The sequence below is a fragment of the Solanum tuberosum genome, unplaced genomic scaffold, assembly GCF_000226075.1.
Source record: "Solanum tuberosum cultivar DM 1-3 516 R44 unplaced genomic scaffold, SolTub_3.0 scf00193, whole genome shotgun sequence".
In the NCBI taxonomy this organism is placed as follows: Eukaryota; Viridiplantae; Streptophyta; class Magnoliopsida; order Solanales; family Solanaceae; genus Solanum; species Solanum tuberosum.
This window is the reverse complement of record NW_006239118.1, coordinates 504,955-512,397: the sequence shown is the minus strand read 5'-3', so window position 1 is coordinate 512,397 and position 7,443 is coordinate 504,955. Positions and strand designations below refer to the sequence as shown.

Here is a 7,443-nt window from a genome sequence, read left to right as displayed (position 1 = left end):
CTCACCCACGAGACATGCCCGATGGACTGTGGACAGACCAATGGTCCGTCCTGCACACCTGTCAATAACAGTTAGTCTATTGTGCGTCTAGCTGAAACACCCATGCATCCTCTGGTATTGTGACACTACTACCAATTGATAAGTTTGTGTATGAGTTCTTATGTATCATTATTTCGTTTTTGTTTTTTTTTAAAAAAATTATTGTTTTTCCCCAATAAACCCTTCATGTTACACCTTATATGCACCACTAGCAAATTCAACCAAGGATATATATGTACACAAGTTATTTTCTTGTTGAATGCAAGAACACCTCTCAATCATAAAATGCCAATAAAAGTAAATGTATACACTAAAAATCATACTTTTCAAGAGACTAGATGGAAAAGTATACGAGTTGGTGATCTTATTAAGGTGTACAAGGATGGGATTTATGTTGAAACCTCAAAACTTGATGGAGAGACTAACCTTAAGGTGAAGCATGCATTAAATATCACATCCTCCCTGCATGACGACGGTTCTTTTCAAAATTTAAAGTTATTGTGAAGTGTGAAGATCCTAATGAAGATCCTTATTCATTCATTGGAACTCTATGTTATGATAATCAGCAAAACTCTATTTTAGTACAACAGATAGTTCTGTGAGGTTCTAAGCCACGGAATACTGATTATGTTTATGGTGTGGTCATTTTTACTGGTCATTACACAAAAGTCATGCATAATTCTGCATATTCTAAGAGGAGTGGAATTGAGAAAAGGATGCATAAAATAATATATGTTCTTTTTATTAAGTATAAAGTTGTCACTAGAATGAAAGGAACGGTGTATTTTATTGATTGTAGACTAAGTATATATAGATTCTGTACAACTTCTACAGCAAAGAGATAAACTAAGAAAAAAGTAAGACTTATCTATAACCTATATACAAGGAGAAAGTTACAACATATTCCTAAAGAGAAGACACTACTAAATCTGATCTGTTATTACACCCCCGCAAGTTGGTGGTGTCAACAATACCCAACTTGGAAAATTGTTGGACAAAAGAAGCTTTCGGAAGAGGTTTTGTGACTATGTCAGCCACTTGATCAGCTGAGTGAAGGTGGGGAAATTCAATATCCTTGTTCTAAACTTGTTCATGAACAAAGTAAAAATCAATGGCGACATGCTTCATCCTACTATGAAAGACCGAATTGGAACAAATGTAAGTGGTGCTGATGTTGTCACAGAAAATGTGTGGAACTCCCTTATGTGAAAGCCAAAGTTCATGAAGAAGATTTGTGATCCAGTTGGTTTTTGCAATAGCAGCAGCCATAGCTCTATACTCAGCTTTAGTAGAGGATCGAGATACGGAGCGTTGTTTCTTGGAGGCCCAGGAAATTGGTGTGTTGCCCAGGAAAGTGATATAGCCAGAGGTAGAAGTGCGATCATTTGGATCACCAGCCCAATCTGAATCTGAATAAACAACCAAATGAGAATGTGGAACTTTGGCAATCTATATGCCATATTGGCAGGTGTGACGAAGATAACGGAGTAGTCGCTTGACTTCTTTCTAGTTAGAGTGGCATGGATTGTGCATAAATTGAGAGAGCTTGCTAACTGTGAAGGCAATATCAGGACGTGAAAAGGATAAGTAGTGCAACTTTCCATTTACCCGTCTATAAAGAGTACCATCAGCAAAAGGATCATTCACTGAAGCTGTCAAAATGGTAGTTGAGGTCATAGGTGTAGGAGATCATTTACTGTCTAGCATGCCAACATCCTCTAAAAGATCCACAATATACTTGTGCTGGGATTAAAATAAAGACTAGCAGTAGAAGAGATAACCTCAAAACCCAAAAAATAATGGAGTTGTCCAAGGTCTTTCAAGGAGAAATGAGTGGAAAGACAACCGATTATATGACAAACCCCACTAATCTTGTAACGACCCGTAAAATGAATAAGTGAAACTAAAGCCTAAATAGTGAGTGTGTGAGTTTGTCATGAGGTTTGAGGTGGTTTGATGTTGTCCCGAGTCATGGTTGAGGGTTTTAAGGCTTAAATGTCAAGGTACGACTCCTCATGGACCACCCTAGGGGTCCTTGAGCAGGACACTAAAGCCTAACCCCCAAGACCCCTTGAAACCAAAAGGCTGCCCAAAGATTGGTGACCTACGAAAGGGGACCACACACCGTAGGTCCATCCACGCCCCGCGGATGGCCTCTGTAGGTCAAGCCCCCTTTTTCCAAGCTGCAGCCCCAGACCACGGACCAACAGGACTGTCCGTGAATGGACTCACAGTCTGTGAGTCTAGGGCATGGTTCACTGCCAGTTTTCTGCCCAAGTCGGCCAAGGTGAGGGGTGGTTTGGTAAATTCCTCCCTTGGTTAGTTTGGGTCATGGACGGTTATTTTTGGTTTATTAATATATTTTAAGGGTTTTCAATGTATTAAAACATATTTTAGACTTCATTATTTCAAAACCCAAAATAAAAACCTCCCCTCCCCTCCAAAAGCTCTTTCCCTAGAAACCTCCATTGGAGGTGAAGATTTCAAGCTTCCAAGGTCAAGACTTCAAGTTTTTCAAAGGATTTTCATGGATTTGTTCTCTAAAAGGTATGGTGGTCTTCATCCTTGACTTATTATCTTTCAAGGATCCAACTTCAAAGTGATTTCAAATCTTCAAAGTTTACCCCAAAACCCTAACTTTCAATCTATGCATGGGTTCGATTCAAAACAATTTCTAAAGGCATTATTGCATTGAATTGTGAATTAATTTGGCATTTAAAAGTGATTTAAGATGATTTCTTCCTAGAACCCATGGTTTCCCCTAAATTCCTAAGTTGTGATTTGAGATTGGGATTTGATTGATTATGATGGAATGTGAATTGTTTATGTTTATATGGATATAGAATGTTGTAATTATGCTATTACCCTTGTCTAATTGTATTGATCCACTTGAAAGGTGGAGGTGTTTAATTACTATGTATAATGTGAAGGATATACATGTGATTTCAAAAATAGAATGTAAATGTGTTGTTATTGAAAGCATATTCTCACTTAACACTCATGAATGTGGATGATGGAATATGAAGGGTTCTATAATGTAATGTTGTGTATCTTGAATTGGTAGGCTAAGGCATCTTTTTTCCTATATTGATGAATGTGATCATGAATGAAGTATCTTCAATTGGTAGGCTTAGGCACCCTCTTCTTGAATGAATGAAAGTATTGTTGAATCTTGAGTTGGTAGGCTTAGGCACCCTCTCTTGTATAGTGAATGTGTATTGACATGATGAATATGAATCGGTAGACCTAATGTAGGTAGCCCTTTCATAAATAATTAATAAAGCATTCTAGGCTAAGAAATGAACCGGTAGACCTAATTTTGGTGGCCCTTCATAATGAGTCTAGAAACTAATGTAATGATAAACCTTGAATCGGTAGACCTAATGTTGGTGGCCCTTTTTTGTGTGAAATGATGAACCTTGAATCAATAGACCTAAGGCACCCTTTCATGATGAATCAGTAGGCTTATGGCACCCTTTCAAGATGATTCAATGAGCTATCCTATAATGTACCTTGAATCGGTAGGCTTATGGCACCCTTTCATGTGTAAATCAATGTACCTTGGGTCGGTAGGCCATAGGCACCCTCTCATGTGTAATAATGTTAAAGAAATGAAATACTCTATGGGAATGGAGGCTAAGCACCAAATGGATATGGTAAGATGGAAACTCTCCCAATGTTAGGCAAGGGTTTCAATGAATGTCTTTTTTATCCCCATAACTATGTGCCTACATAGGAGATATAACGGTTATACCCTAGGCAAGTACACCAACCCTTACGATGTGGGATAGTACATCGGATTCTATGATTTAGATCTCATGGTCTATGTCGGTTAATGCGTACTCCCATTATGTGAGATGTGCATTATGGTTTCTTGAGTTTTTCTATGAACTATGGGTGGTAGTATGGGATGCTAACCATGCATTGCTCGAGTAGGCTTTTAGAGGGTCATAGTGAGTGTTGACACCCAATTTTTGACCTCCACAATGTATATTAATCATCGAGCTTCTTCAATTTCAAACGATTTTAAATAATTAATTTTATAAAATTTCAAATAAATAAATAAATAATAATAATAATAATATAGTTCGCAAGCTATTTTAAATAGTCTTGTCACTTTTTATAATTTTTAGATAATATATATCTTTCACATAATTATGTATATAATTAGTATATTTTATGAATATTCGAAAATCGTCTCAAAAAGATTTTATATTTTAAATATTTGGTTAATTATTTAGTTATATAATAGTTCATATATATTGTTTTATATATATATATAAATATATTGAAATAATTAGTTTTTTTAATTAAGTTGATTATTTTATTTTGTTAAGATTAAGAAGCTTGTTAATTAATTAATTAATTCATCTTATTTAAGTTTTATTCGAATTTGCTAATTAAATTCAATTTGACTAACTTTCAATTTAAGTAGGCTAAGTTTGCAATCCTTTGGTCTTTTTATTAATTTCCTTACCATTTACTTTAATTATTTCAGGCCAACTTTGGGCTTTTTTTCCAGCATCAGCCGGCCCAACACTCCCTATTTTCGGCCCATTTCCTTTTCCACCAATAACCTAGCCCACTATTCAACTCTTAATACCAGCCCACTTCAGCAACAATTCCTCAATACAACCCAATTCAAAAGAAACCCATTTCAACAATACAACCAGCGATCCAAACATACATACAACAATACCACATCTGACCCGACCCTTTCCTCCTTCTTCCTCAACGCGAGAACCAAAATTCAAGACGTTGCAAACCCAGAAATCACGGACAGCAGCCGAAATCGCGGAGAATCCAGAAACGAACAGCAGTCCAGCGTAGTGAATCCCACCAAATCGCGGAAATCCAGCATCCTTATCCAAAAGAGAATTTGAATTTCAAATTCAAATTCTTCCAATTCATCCGTTTTTTCCTCGAAAAAAATCAACCCTATTCTTCATCTATTTAAGATCGTTTTCTCTATGTGTTTAGGGAGGGGAAAAAAAAAAGAAGTTTTTTCTAGTTTGAGTTCTTTGGCAATAGTGACTTTACACTTAAAAATTTTATATTTAGCTCTCTTGTTCTAAGTTTCCGAGAAGGTCGCCACTCAGATTCTCTTGGTTTGCTATTTGTACTTGGCTTTTGTGGTGGAAGAACCTCTGTCCTCTCAATCTCGTTGTCTTCGGTCGCTGCTCCGAAAGAGGTAATATTCTGTAGTTTTGTTCTTTGTGTATATGATGCTTTGATTCATTTTATGGGTATTATGCTCGTTTAATATTATAGTTTGTTTAGTTTTTTTAGTTCATCTTAATTTGAATCAGTTTGTATTGTTTTTTTTTTGTAGTTAATTTGCTAGGTGATTTGAAATTATGTAGTCAATCCTTGTCTATTTAATTTATCTCTGTTAGCTTAAGTATTGACTAACTCAAGAAGATTTTATTTTTGGCCCTATGTTTGTCCTACTATTCTTGAAGAGGAAGTATTGAATATTAGCCTAATCTCATGTGATTAACGTATTTGATCTCTGCTCCCGACTTTGATCTACAATATCCCCTTTTGAGTTTGTAGCCTTCCATTAAAATTTCTCTACTCATCATATATCCGGTTTAAGTCCTTAATTTGCTGAATGAATAATTGAATACCAATTAACATCTTCTGTTGATTTAGCATGAGTCTTGCAAAGGACTAAACTTGCATAAGGTGTTCATCTTCTTCTTATTTTGTTTCTTAAATTATCCTCTTGGTTAGCTTAAATGGGATAAGTTATATATTTTTCATAATGCTCGTGTTATTATCTTGGAATAATCGGGTTGGAAGCTGTGATTTTTAAGTTAGAATAATACATTGCAATACATCTTGATAGCGTGAACACGACCACAATTATAGTCTCTTTTCTTCCTTGATGGTTTATGGTCTATAACACATTGTTTTCTTGTAATATATTAAGTGTGGCCTATAAATTTTGTATTGTGTCTTCTAATGGCTTTTCTGGGCATTCAAGAGGACCAAATAATTTCCATGTTACCTAGGAGAGGGCTGCCAGCCTTCATTCTTCTTTATTTGTTTAATATGTGCCTTCACTGGTTACAATACTTGATACATGTAATATTAGAGTCTAAAGCCTTGCTGTAAATTGTATGTAACAACATATTGGTTAAGAATGATTTGTACTCTACATAATATTTATTTCATACACATGTGATATCATTTTGATTGTCTACAGTTGAGTTGAATGTCTAGATTGTTTTAGTTATGTCTATTGAACCTATTAGATGATTTAACATTACGCCCATATGAACTAATATTATTTCAAAGGGAGTTCATTCTACCTATTATTTATGATAATCTACAAGGGGTAAGAATGATTCTTATCGTGGTTAATTCTAACTAAAATATGGTTGCCTCTTGAAGTTATCTCTAGTTAATCTTTATCCTTCTTTTCTTGCATGAACCCTCTCGGTTCGAGTCCATTGGACTCCCTTCGTTACTCTCCTTGCATCACGGGTTGGGAAGAAACCCAACATCTTCTCCATCGAGTCAACAACAATTTTATACGAGCTGAAAATTGAAAACAGGTGTACAGAAAGACCGAAAATGGGCAGTATACATGCTGCATACAACAGTATACACCGGTATACATGGTGAATATCGATATACAGGTCCAAAAGTAAAATACAGGGGTTTGGAAGCAGGAGATACACGAAAAGAGCTGATATACATGCCGATATACATTGATATACACCAGCTGTATACCAAAAACGGGTTTTGGTTAAACCCCAAAAAGTATCAACGAATTTGGCCCAAGAAAGGCCCAAATTCAACTTCTCCCCGTTACTCTTAAATTATTTAATTATAATTATTTATTGTTCGTTGTTTATTAACTCTAACTTTAGAATTGTTAATTAACTTAATTAGATTCCCCAAAAGACGAGTTACTTTCTTTGTGTTGGTTTGCTTTGAATACTTTTTTTTGTGATTAAGGTAATTTATTTTATTAATCAAATATTGGTCGAATTTTGTATTTTAATTAAGTTAAATCTTTGTTCTTAAAAAATATATGTTTTAAGGCCTCTTCACTTGATCACATTTTTATTTTAAAGTGGTTTTAAGTTAAAGTATTCTTCTCAAATGAACTAAAAAATGTTCTCTTTCTTAAGTCATTTTCTCAAAAAAGGTTAGTCGATTAATAAGAAATGGTTTTCATGTTTTAATTTATTAAATTGGTTTAAAAATGAATTAAATTAATTCTAATTAATCTAGTTTTATTAATATTCTAATCACTTATATTTCAAGTCAAATGTATCATTTTAGATCCCCTCCTCTAAAAAATAAAACGAAATAAAATGCATCATCTATCTAAATTATCTTTTTAATCAAATATATTATAAGTTATATTTTTATGTTAAATTATTTTTT

The 7,443-nt window shown here is 34.6% G+C and overlaps 1 pseudogene; it reads left to right on the top strand.

The window, feature by feature from the left end:
• The first annotated feature begins 324 nt into the window (after positions 1 to 324).
• LOC102606115 (probable phospholipid-transporting ATPase 8) overlaps positions 325 to 7,443 on the top strand; it is a 27,169-nt pseudogene continuing 20,050 nt past the window's right edge.